General features: G+C 39.7%; 2 pseudogenes; both read right to left on the bottom strand.

Annotated features, from left to right (window-relative positions):
* Positions 1 to 3,083: 3,083 nt before the first annotated feature.
* On the bottom strand, positions 3,084 to 6,811 carry LOC121809262 (annotated as a pseudogene).
* A 534-nt stretch (positions 6,812 to 7,345) lies between these two features.
* Positions 7,346 to 13,663, bottom strand: LOC121809251 (annotated as a pseudogene).
* Positions 13,664 to 13,989: the final 326 nt, after the last annotated feature.

Here is a 13,989-nt window from a genome sequence, read left to right on the forward strand (position 1 = left end):
ACGTCCGCCATTGCGTTGACTCCCACGGACGTCGGCGCGGGATTCCCGATTTTTGTAGTATTCTTTTTTGAAAAAAATTCTATAAATACGTCTCGTTGCATTTCATTTCATTCGCACCACTTGTTTTAACAAGTTTCCCTCTCTCTAAATTTCTTTTATATTTCTGTAATGTCTGGTAGTGGTAGTGGTGGTGGTAGTGGTAGTGGTGGTGGTGGGCATTATGAACACATGATGCGGATGATACAAGCACGTGTGCGGGAGGCCACGGAGAGGGAGGAACAAGCGGCCTCGGCGCCGGCGGTGCCTCGACCCATCCATCGTCGCACTATAGTGCCCCGGGATCACTTCGCTGTCCACAGTCGGTTGTACGAGGATTACTTTGCGCCGGAGCCACGGTTTGGGGAGAACATATTCCGACGACGGTTTAGGATGCATCGTCCACTCTTTCTGCGTATCGTGAGCGCTTTGGAGCGTCGATACGGGTATTTTAGGGTGTGGGAGGATGCGGCTGGTAAACCAGGCCACACGCCGATTCAGAAGTGCACTGCCGCAATTAGGCAGTTGGCATACGGAGGTGCGGTCGACATGTTCGACGAGTACCTCCACATCGGCGAGACGACTGCCCGCGACTGCCTGAAGTATTTTTGTCAGGGCATTAGGGAGATATTCGGGGATAGGTATCTTCGGAAGCCTACCCCGAAGATTGTCAGGCTCTGCTGGATATGCATGAGAATCAGCACGGGTTTCCGGGGATGTTAGGCAGCATAGATTGTATGCACTGGGAATGGACGAACTGCCCCGCAACCTAGAAAGGGATGTACACTACTGGTTTCAAGGCCAAGAATCCCACGATGATCCTTGAAGCAGAAGCTGACTACCGACTGTGGATTTGGCATGCCTATTCTGGAGTAGCCGGGTCTAACAACGACATCAACGTCCTCTAGTCGTCGCTCCTCTTCAACGACCAGTGCATGGGCGTCGGTCCGGCCGTCAGTTTCGTCGCCAACGGCAACCAGCACAGTATGGGCTATTATTTGGCGGATGGGATATACCCGATGTGGCTCGTCTTTGTGAAGACGATCAGATGTCCAACGGATGAAAAGAAGATATACTTTGCGCAACGTCAGGAGACAGCGCGCAAGGATGTGGAGCGGGCATTTGGTGTGCTCTAGTCTCGATGGGCGGCAGTAAAGGGTCCATCACAGTTGTGGTATGTTGACAGCATCGCCGACATCATGTACGCATGTATTATCATGCGCAACATGATTGTTGAAGATGAAGGCTCATCGCTGACCGATTGGGCCAACGATGATGCTACGACTACGGGTCCAAGCCACGGCGTGGCCACTGACAATGTACGCATGGGGATAACCCATGACGATGTTGAACGAGTCCGTGCATTCGCCGACATGTGCCAAAAACAAGCCCATGTTCGACTCCAGAACGATATAATTGAAGAAGTAAGGCAACGGAAGGGTCGTCGTTGATGGAGTTTTTAATTGTTGAAATTTATTTTTTTTTATTTTGGTGAAATGTACTTTTCTTTTTTTTAATTAATGAAAATTTTATTCTGTATTCGTTTTGAATTTTTCTTCCGTAAATTGCTTAATTCCGTAAATTGTTAAATTGGTGAATTTGTGATTTTTTTTAATGTGGGAAGTCAGTCGGGATGTCCTTGGGGATGTCCGCCCCTGTGCAGTGGGATGTCCGTATGACGTGGCATCCACAGTTGGAAGTCCGTATGACGTGGCAGGATGTGTTTTTGGGATGTCCGCCGGGACATCCACACCACTGTGAATGCCCTTAGAAGATCTAGTTGTTGATATAATACGAAGTAGATTATATTTTAAATTTAAAAATTTATTAAATAAAATTAAAGGGTATTAAGGTCAATTCTCTCATATTAAAATTATCTTAAATCTTTAAATTTTCGTAACTCACCCGATTTCAATTATTTTTTCGCAAAAAATATATCAATTTAGAGGTAATTTTATAAGGATTCTAACGAAATCTCAATTGCATAGGTTCCGACGACGTTCAGATGATGGAATTTGATGATTTTTATTTCAGTTTTCATATATGTTGATAAGCAGATTTTTATCAACAAATACATCAAAAAAATCTCATATATAATGCATGTAAAATCTCAACATAATGCATGTAAAATCTCAATAAAACTGTGTTGAAATACTCATGTCACTGTATTGATATTTGTAATACACTATGTTGATATAAAAAAAATACGAAAATTATGATATGATAATAGAATGACGATCTTACCCTTTTGTTGATATTTTGTCTACTATTTATTGAAATTCGTAAGATTTAATCTCATCCACTCATTTTGAAATCTAATGGTGGAGATTTGATCTTGATTTTGGATTATGATGCTATAAGCAATAAAAGAGGACTGAAAGTGTAAAACATGTAATGAACATGTTTTTTTTATATGTTTTACATTCGAAAACATATCAGTTTTTAACATATCATATTCATATAATTGAAAAGCAGAATAATCATATTAACATCAATATCAGTTTTCAAGTATTTTGATTGCTTTCCGGAAATGCATAACAATAGTACTATCAAATTTATCAGTCTGAACATATGCAATTTGAATGATCATTACATGAAGTCAATATAGTTATGTGAACTACAAGTTGAGAGATTTTTTTAGGAGAGAAAGTGGTCGGCTTTAATTAACTGTCACCTATATTTTGTCTTCCAATTATACCTCTGAACTGATACTGAACACTGATATCGGGACGACCATAAATCTGGACAATCTATTCATGATCCAATTATCCAAATTGGTTCTTCGTTCCAACTTTAAGGAGGGCCATCTTGGATCATCATAAAGGGAGGAATGAAGAAGAAGCACCGATGATGATCCTCCTAGTGGAAGAGTTGAATGAAATTGAGCTCTAAACGAGTTGACTCTAGTATGCAATACAAGTGTGAATTTAGTCAGCAATGGGGAGGGCAGCCTTACCGGGTAAGGCTGCGTTGGGTAGTTTTTGGGATGGATGGATGGTTGTGTTGTATATTTCACATCTGGGTATAGAGACAAAGACAGAGACATATAATCCAGAACAAAAGAAACTCATTTGCTCAAATGTTGAGAACTAAGTTGAGTTTCTCACACAGGAAAATAGGCCAGGATATTTCTCATGCATTCCAAACATCAACCTCATTTGTACTACTAACTGATGAAATTTTGATCTTTTTTTTATCATGCTAGTAACAAAAAAAAAGCATTACAAAACACCACTAATTACTAGCGTTTGCGACAATATCCCACTTATAATGTGATGCATTTTGTGCCTTATTCCCATTTCACTTACACGCATTCAATCAGTAATGCCAATGACTTGCTCGTTGATCTCACTCCTGTGCCATTCAAATAAACATACTACTTCATTTAATGCAAAACATTTACAATTTTAATGTTCACAAATTCATGGATTATAAAACCAACCACGTCTATATAAATTTCAAATCCTAGAACATATATAAATTATCAAACGTAGTAGCTCTCCTTCTATTTGCACAAATAAGAGTCAACAAATATATGAAGAACACTAACCTCCTCAATACAGGCGAATTCAAAACAATATCACAAGTGGATGCGAGCAGCAAAATTAACAACTGGAGACTCAGGCTCTGCAAAATGACCAATTTAGTTAAAATATGACATGAAAGACACAATAAGTATATAATACATTATAAATTTACAAGAGAGAGAGAGAGAGACCATTTGAGGGTTGGGGCATAAGGAGCAGGACATGGGGATACAGAGTCATCAGGTAAATGTTCCATTAGATCTACTGTTGCCTGTAGGCAAGCTATTAGCATTTTCTTCTCCAACCTTACAAGTTGAGTTGCTACTCGCCGTTTCGGATTCAAGTTACTATCTGCAAGCTATTTGACTCAAAGATGTCAACTGGAGCAAGCACAGAACAGAGAAAAGAAAAACTAAAGCTGCATAACTGATTAGAGAAGTTAATTTGTAGTTACCAAGATTTCATCTTCACTTAGTGTAGTAGGATAACCATCAAGTCGTTTTATAAAATATCCAGCAAGTTGATCCAGAACGGCACGTTCCATACAAGCACTCACCTATACATATCAGGATAAAAAGTTCTGAAGCGAAATCATAACCTTTAATTCATGATACAAATGATGAAAAGGAGTAGACATATCTTAGAGCATATGCTTTTTGGCTTTGGTTTTACATAGAAACAAAAGTTACAGAATTGAGCTTACCGGACATATTGGACCTTGCGAAGATAGAACAGATTCCATCTCTGACCGATCATAAACATATCCCAATCGCAGATAAGGAAGCATGTCCAGCACAGCCTCTCTTTCTTTCCCAACCGAGACCTGCTTACGTGTGTATAATTTCAGTTGAAAACAGAATCTTCAAGGATATCATAAGTGTAGTTTGGAGGAGCTGGACCTGAAAACTTTGAACTGATAACTTCCCATTTCTTTGTGCAGCCAATCTCTTATCCTGATACTGAGGATCCTCAGTATTCAGAGAAGCCTAAGGTACAAAACAATGTAATCTAGTGATTATTAATTCATAGTTCATACCAACTGCGTCTATAGAAGAACAGCCACAAATTTTACCTCCACCACCAGGCGATCATAAGTATTGTCATCATCTACAAACCATAGTTTATTAGTAATTTTGAATTGGGCTGCGGCCCACACCTGGAATGAAGAAAACCATCTCGAAATTATGAAAAGCCCTTTGAAATGTGTGAATTTTTAAAAACAAGGAACTAGCCATCCCAAACCAATCACTACTTTTCTCTGTTTGTGTGTATGAGAGAGAGAGAGAGAGTTATAACCAGACGACAATAGGTTCCCCAGCTTTATAGGGACGATCGACAATAAGTTGCACAGCCACATCAACAGCAGTCAACATTGCTTTGCAGGTTGCTTTTATATGACAAAAGCGGAGGCCCTAAGGGAACCAAGGCAAATCTCCTCGCCAAACTGACTCTCTTGTTAAACGGAATACAAAATTAACTTTAGTACCTTACTTGAAGAATTTCTACTAATGCTACATGACACAATCATCTGAAAGTGGTGTTACTTTTAAAGTTCACAAATATAATAAAAGAATGTTAAAAGTATACATAACAAACCTGCAAATGAACCACACATGATTGAATGGCAACAAAAGCTTGTTTGAAAATCTCAAAAGGGAAAGCCTCTGTGGGGATATCAAATGGATATTGCTGAAAAAGTCAATAATATTCACGATCAAAGCTAGTTCCATTCAAGTAAAACTGAAATATGTATGAACAAATATTTACTAGTGTCTTAGTCACAGAAACTTGCCTGGAATAATGAGCCAGCCATGAACCAGACAGTGTCAAGCTCATTGTATTCTCTCTTTATTCCTTCGGCCCTCCCCAAAATTTCAGCCTGAATCATTACAACATTCAAACTGGAATTTTCCACACAGATAACATTTGGTAGACAACCAACAGTTGTCTCAGTAACTTGAAGCAATGGGAAGCAAAGTTTTAGATACCATTGTTGGACTGCCTGTTAGGTACTCCAGTTCAGCCTCTGACCATAAAAGTGGTGACTCAACAGCTAGCTGCCCTCGACCCCTTTGGCGATCAAGTTCTTTAATGTAAGGATACCAGAAAGACTTTTTACATTGCTTCTTCTCATACATTAGATATAGTGCCAAGCAGGCTAGCTCTGATAATTTGTTCGTGGTAAGAAGTTCAGCTGCATATTCCAAAGATCTTCTAGTTAACAAATCAACTTAAAAAGAAGCTTGATGAGCAAATAAGAGTATTAAACACTTAAAACAACCTCGCCTCTATTATTCTGGGAATTAAACATTAGAAGGCATGGGCATGAACAATGTTTGACAGAAAGAATTGTGAATACCAAATGCAAGATCAGTTGTTCATGCCAAAACTAACAAGCAACAGCAAAACATCAAAAAAATTGTATATCCCTATCATTAACTTGGAGTTCAAAAGCTTAATAAACAAATACTACCAAGTTTTACTCAAGTTTCAAACAGGACAAAATCGAGGCCTTACCGACAGTTTCATTTCCCAAAACTCTCTCAAGCGTCACCACCAATGCGTTAGGTACACAAATGCTACGTCACCTTCCTGGCAATTATAAACAAATCTCCCAACAATTAGTATGCTGACCTAGGAGATACATTGAAAAAATCAAGCGCCAATTCGAAATAATTTTCATTTTCCTTTTTAAAATTCGAGGCAGAAATTCAATTTGATTGAAGAATTGAGATAAGTGCAATGAGTAAATGCAGAGCGCTGACCTGGAGATCTTCACTGGCAGCTACATAATGAATGGAGTGGTAGTTGGAATCGTGAGAAGGCCTTTCCTTGAGCATAACTTTGCACGGCGGAAGCCCGTTCTTATCCATCCAAGTCTTCAAATCGCCGTAACCGTCTTCCTCTTTGCTCGTATTATCGGTCGATTTGAGAATTGTGTCGGAATTCGAAGCTGCGCACATATTTCTACATTTCCTGAAATTCCGAGGCTGAGGAAGTGGATTCGCGAGACGAGAGTGGGGAATCAGCGGCGGAGGGCGAAAAGGAGTTGGAATGCAGCGCGAGGTTTTGAGTATATCCATGGAGAATGGATTCGGTAATCGATTAATGCATGTATCTGAGTGGAAATCGGGGATTATGAAACGGCGGTGGTGAAATTGCCGACGGAGCTCAGTTGGCTGAGTTGAAGATATTTCGTGACGAGTTTGGATTGACCAATAGTAGAGAGAGAGAGAGAGAGAAGGGCGAAGGAAGCAAAATCTAATCCGGAATCGGGTCGGGTTCTGCGGGTATGACATGGCCCACGCATTTTTCATGCAGATGGGATTTGTTGTAACAAGATAACGTTTTAACCAAACTACAAAAATGAAAACATATTCATCGGCATTTGGCATTTTTATAGTACTATCATTTAATTATCTTAAAATATAAATTTTTCTATAATAAAACTAAAAATGAAGTATATTAATGTTCTTTTATAATGGTTTAGTTTTTTTATTCTGCATTTGGCATTTAGAAAGGTGGTGCTTTGTCTTTAACACACTCCCGGAGATAAAAATATGGAAATTAGCATTACATTTACACAGATTTCTTAAAGTTATAAATTTTATAATATATTATAATTTGTAAATTAAATATTTAGAAAACAAAATAAATAACGTATATTAAACGAATTTCCTATTTAATTTATAGTATGGGCAATTTTTTGCAAGATCTTGTAATCAGATTCGAATTTTGCTGATTCGACTTGAAGAAATTAATATTGGACTAACATCACAAAATACCAGAAACAATAGTCTCTTTTGATCATTGAAATCAAACGTGTCCAAAATCCGAGGGAAATAAGAATAAAGAAAAAAAATGATACAACTATTGCTACATATACAACAGTAATAACACACGCACACACAAAATTAGAGGCTGGAATGAAAAAAAAAGAGAGTAATGAAGATGAGCAAGAGCTAGTTAACTTTTGTGCTTTTATCCTTGCACAGCATATGCCACTCCTGCAGAACGGCGACTTGAAGGGCGCGATGTTCGACCTCCTCCGGAGTTAGCTTAACAGCGTGGAAGGCCCCTTGCTCTTCTTGCCACCTTCCTCCCCGTTTTCTTTATCCTCTGTTTCTTCATCCTCATCTGACCAACCGCCTCCTCTTCCTTCTTCTCCTCCTCTTCTTCTTCTTCCGTGCCAGGCTTTTGCGGGGGCGTGCTGCTTTTAGCAATGCTATCCGTTCCAGTGAGGTTCTCAGCCTCTCTGCTGCAGCTGCTTTCACTTCATCTTCAGGCATGTATTCAACGGTGCCATCTGTCAAGTCATTCCATCCACCCTTGTAGATCCGAACCAATCTCCTTGTGATGGACGCATCTGAAGCTCGGACCACAAATTTGCATATCATGGTAGTAGTCTCGTCGCCAAGGTCCACATTTCTGCTCACTCACTAGCACCAAAGATCATCATGCCGATGAAACCTCCATACCATGTTTTAGCAGCATAGCACAGCTGTGTAAGAAAGAGCTCACCGACTTAAGTAAATGCCTTATTATAACAGAATGGTCAAAGGCAAAGGCAATATTTACACAAGAAGATGATGAATGTCGTTCGATTGAACATGAAGTGATACATAGTGGTTGCAAAATTACTACCAACCTGAAATCCAGCAACTGTCCGGATGATATGTGAGCAAACTTATGGAAAGGCTTGGAAGAGAGAGATTTCAAGCCACTAAGGAAAGGAGACTCCCCATATTGCTGTGCAGCAGTAGCCTTAAAACCACTTCCTTCGTATGTATATGTACCTGTGCATTCCACTATAGCAGGCAAACTAGGCCACAAGCGAAAATATTCAACAGGAGAGATTTTATGAGGTAAAAGAAGCTCAGTCAGAGGAATTTTGTATGGCTGGCATCTCAAGACCGGCTCCCATAATTCATTCCTTGAATTCCTCTTTTGACGAACTATCTGTGGATCTTCTTCAGGATAGTCCCCTTCATAATCACCCATAGCACCAATACCATAGTACTGGACTTGGACAGAAAGGGCACATCGTTCAAAGTGCGAAACACCAACAGTTACACTGCATATTACTGGCTCCTGAATATACATATGCAAATGAAGGCCTTTCAGATGTTTTAAGTACAACGTACATATATTGGCCAAATTGAAGAAAACTGAATTTTGTTTTGAAACCCCAACTCCTCACTCATTTTGCACTTCGTGTGCGGGAAGAAGTTCTTATCTAAGATTTAAATGGAACATAAGAAACATTAGCTTTTTACAACATCAATGAACGTTTAAACATGTTACTGGGAAACAAAAACTATTGCCAACCAATTCACTAAAGTTTGAGTGGATTTCATGAACTAGTGACATTGAAAGGTATACGCATTCAATCATTCAAAAAGCACTTAGCAAAGCGTAACTCATTCAAACAAACCTGTGAATTAAGATTGTGCAATTGTCTCACAGCTTGAGGAGACCCATTCATGAAGTACAAACCACCAGATAGTCCAACCCGAATGTCAACCCGATTTAGTTCAATCTCTGTAAGGTTTAAAGCCTGAAATGTTCAAATGAACAATTGTCAAAATCAAAAAGGATTTAAGAGAATATTTTCAGGAAAAGGACTAAGAAAAGAAAGTTTTAGGAGTGGGAAGTGCATATGTGCCAAATGAGTGGGAGTTATTAGATGCTACAAGCAAGCCACTAATCATTCTAGAGAACCATATTAAAATGAACCAATGAGCACAGTATTAGTAAGTCGCAATCCTAAGGTGTCCAAGAATGAAAGAGTGGACTTGCAGCTGTACGTAAGGCAACACAACAAGTGGCATACTAAAAAGAGATGGCCTAACCTTCAAATGAAGAGTAATCCTTCCATCATTTGGATCGGATAAGTGATAACCTTCAACATAGCACGGATCACTGCTACCAGTCAAAGTGAATGCATTTGGAGGAACCTTGATCAAACTTGAGTTAATCCCTTTTGTCATCAGCTCAGTTAAATTCACGTGGATCAGGTCTCCAAGTTCGAATACAGCCTTAAGTGGATTAATCCCTCAAGTTTCCGGTCACTGAGCTGCAGATGCATCATAGAACTGAACAGTGAGCTTGTGGTTGCTGAATGGATAGTCTCCTCTGGCTTCACTAACTCCAGCCCATCTGAAACATAAATACATATGGCAACCAAATCAGAAAAAAGGTTTTCATAACAGAAAGTCCTCAGATACAAATTTAGGGAGTTTTGTAAGAGCATATCCACAACATTCTCTACCATCGAGAATCGCTTAGTATATTCTGGGAAACCAAATGGCAGAAGAGGAAAATTAACTTCCCCCACCCTGAATTATTCAACCTTTGCAAAAGTACATTCTCCTCAAAAAGGCAGAAATCTCCTCCTATCCAATCAACTATCCAGAATTTTCATCGCAGGCTTTGATGACCTTCCGTAATGAGTAATTAACAATCCAAAAAAGGAGGGACTGTGAAAAGCCCAATCCCCACAGTATTGCTGCCGAAAAGCTACACTCACTAGTGTTGGTAAACATTGGAAAAGCTCTGGTCTAAGACAAGAAGTGAAGAGCAAGCTTAGCGGTCTAGGATGCTAGGCTTGCTAGCTTGTTTTAAGTTAAATCACTATCGGAAATACCAGAATGCAACTTTGATTTAATTCAGAGCTGAAGCAATCCTTAGTAAGCCCTAATGGAGATTTATAAAATAATAAGAATGTGAAATGAAGGGAAAACTGGGAGAACTCCTAACTGAGTAATTTCTTGTGTGTTTTCTATATATAGCTGAACACCAGCAAGACATGTATAGATGCCCTATGGGTAGTTAAATGCTCACAACTCTTGATGCAAAAAGTTTCACTAAATATAAACACTTAATTCCTCACATTATTCATTTTCTATGTATTTTGAACAGCAGCATGACATATATAGCAGGGCATATATGTATTTTGCAAATATATACTTTCTCAACATAATTCATTTTTTCAAATAGTCATGCATTCTACTATCTTTCGTTACATAAGTAGCATAAGTCCTCACCTTGTCGTTGGAGTGGTTATGAACATATTTAATTCTCTGGATCATTAAACGGCACTGGTGCTTATTAACTGAATCAGCTGCTGGATTGCTCCTAAAGTCTTTCAAGTTCTTTAGTCAACAAATTCCCAGCCCTGGCATTACGTGATCCCAAACGTTGAGCACACAGCAGAATTGCTTGAACATCTTTGAAGCCGGTTTGTTGTACTCGCAGAGGAGTCTATATTGAATAGGACTTTATGGATATTAGATATAATGATATTTAATGGGTCCTCAGGATCAATCAGCGAGAAGTGGGTCCAATCCCTCCAAATCAATGTGCTCTGAAATTGCCACAGTAAACGGCTGCATATTCTAGATGTGTTTACCTGCCAAACATGATGTATTATTGAACAAGATACGCTTTTGATGAGGATAATGTAGTGAAAGATATAGGATTGCGTCAAAAATTCAACAAGTATACTATTAGATATAGCTACAGTTATAAACACTAGGAATATAATGGATATGCATGCATTGATTATCTATCAGAACAAAGCTTTTAATAAAGAACAACGGACAGGGAGGGAAGGAATATGTAATACAGCAGAAAACCGTGAACAAACCAGATGATACCTTCTAGAAACAATATAGTAACAAATTGGTAGATCGTAAGGTACTAGCATGCAGATTCAGTATATGCTTTCAACTATAAACTTCACAACATTACGTTAAAGGAACTTGGAAAACATTACAAACCTCGCTGAGATCTTTGACAATTTCCCGTTGCAAATTTTGCAAACCCTCGTCTCATTCAATATCTGATCTTGAGATGCCCCATCTTTGACCCTTTTAATACCTCCTCTTGTGTCATAAATATGGAAAAGGCCTAACAAGCAATTTTAAGATAGCAATCAATTGCATATGTTCTGCCATCGCAATCCCATTTAAACACATGGTCTGCACACTTCCACCACTTCAAAGCTGGCTCTGTCCAATTTAAAGCACCATAACCAGTTCATAAGCTAGGGCACCGATTACCCTGCTCTCCATGCCCGAACTCTTCTGTTCAGGGTAAAGGCAAGGACAGCTGAAAGCAGCTCTCTACCAGCATGGCAACTAATTCTTCTCTAAACAAACTCTTACTAGTGACCTGTTAAGGTCCATCCTTTACAGTAGCATCTTGCTGAAAAGTGAGACAATAGCTGTTCCTGCCAAGAGGTTTTTGACCTCGACGGACGCTCTCCTTTGCAAACAGATCTACACAAAGAGCAGTACGACAAATACATGCCAAAGCATGCATCGGTCCAGATCTGCCCTCAAGTTCCTGACCATAACAAGCAGCCTTTTAAACAATGAAACCTGCACCGAGGAGCAATGGCACATCAAAACTGGTTATTATATCATATCCTCCATCTGATCTAAAGTATAAGCATCAATATCAAGAATAGGAGAACACTCTAGCTGTGATTCAGAAACATGGAATCATGTGATGCTCCCACAAAGAAGGTTGGTGAAAGAAAATTAGTGAATCAACTTTTCAGTACCTCAAGCCATACTAATCTCTTGTCCTCTAGTTTAAAAGTGGCATTAGGAAATATCTAAATTCCTAACATTCCTCAGAACAATTGCAACAGGAAACCGCTAGTATTATAAAATCATCAATCATTTCAAAACAAGAAATCTGCATACGTAGCAACAGCACCAAAACATACACACGTTGAGAATCCGCATCAGATCTGAATAATGAATACCAATCAGGAAACAGACCTGCATGCTTAGGTCAAGGAGATGTAGATTAGTTACGACAGCTCGAACAATGCTCTCGCGGGCAGAGGAATACTCTTGTCTGTCCCAAAGAGTAAGAATTGCAATAGTTGAGGCGGAGGCCCACTCAGGCTTCCCTCCAGGAACATCAGCTAAGTATAACATATTAATCCCCACTTCAAATATCAAGGCAGGATCCAGCGATGATGCCAGAAAAGGTGCCAAATGCGACACCACATCAGATACTCCCACAAATCTCTCTGTATTTGCTGAATCTGAGTTTGTGTCACTTCTATTCTTTGATGACATTGATAGCTTCTTGATCACCTCTATCGATCCTGAAGCCACTGCTTTCACCGCATAAACTAGCGGAAAAACAGTCGCTCTAAAACTCTCAATAGGGAGGATTACCGAGCGAGACATCAATGCACTTCTTTTCTTCCAAACAAAATCAACCATCGAAGAAATCCAATTCGATCGAATTGCTACAGAATTTTCAGTGTCAACTAACTTATCTCCAGCTAGACGACTCATCTTCTTCGATTCAAATTCCTGAAACAGTTTCCCAATGGATTCAAAGGCGACCTTCGAAACAGAATCAGACTTATCAAGCATGTTCTGCGCCATCCGGTTCCACCAATTGGAGACGCGATCGAGCAAGTTGATATTGTTCTCACACAAGGTCACGAGATCATCACGCGCGAGGATGCAGCCCAGTGTTTCCGTAATCGAAAACCGCAGATTATCGCTGGGCGAATCAAAGCAAGCCGAGATCTCCTTGTGGCAGTCGTTAATGAGCTTGCCGAGGCGGTAGGAGGGGACGGCGGCGAGAATTGAGACGGCGGCAGCGGTGACATCGGGATCGGGGAAATCGAGATCCTTCCGGACGCCGGAGCACACGGTTTCCCAGAGATCTGGAGTGAGGCGAGTGGATCGGATTAGGTCGAAGGCGAGCTTTTTGGAGACGGCGGAGGCAGGCGAGGCGACTATCTCCTCAACGGCGGATTTGGCGAGCACCGAGATATCTCTTCCGGCGGCGGACTGTTGGAGTGCTTGGAGTAATGCTCCGGACTGGCGGAGCGCATCGTTGGAGCGGAGGTCCGCTTGGATCTGAGCAAATAGGATGTCCATTTTCTAGGTTCGGAACTTTGAACTGGTGGCGAATTACTCAAATTGAAGTGATAGGAGTTTGATTAGGCGGCGCCTCATTATCTGGAAGAGAAGTTGAGAAATTGAACGGCCGGAGTTTATGATCTCCGGCGGTTTCCAGAAGAGGAGGAGTTGAAGGTGGACTGCAAGCTCGTTCTTCTAGTAGCTATGCCACCTCAGTTCAATTAAAAACGCTAATATCATTTCCAAAAGCGCGTTTTAAGGAAAAACGAACTTCGATAATTTTCTATTTATGCCTAAATCCAGCTTATTTGAATTTTGTATCGAAAATTTAATTCAGATAAAAATTAGGGTATGATTTCAACTTTATGCTAAATTTGAGCTTATAAACTCCACTAACCTATTTTTTAAAAATTATTTATTTATAATCGATATCAGTTTGTGTCTTTGACAAAACAACAGTATCAATTGGTGATTTTTTTTTCTTTTTATAGTATTTAGATTAGTTTATTATTTTTAGACTTATT

Source organism: Salvia splendens, chromosome 6 (genome assembly GCF_004379255.2).
Source record: "Salvia splendens isolate huo1 chromosome 6, SspV2, whole genome shotgun sequence".
In the NCBI taxonomy this organism is placed as follows: domain Eukaryota; kingdom Viridiplantae; phylum Streptophyta; class Magnoliopsida; order Lamiales; family Lamiaceae; genus Salvia; species Salvia splendens.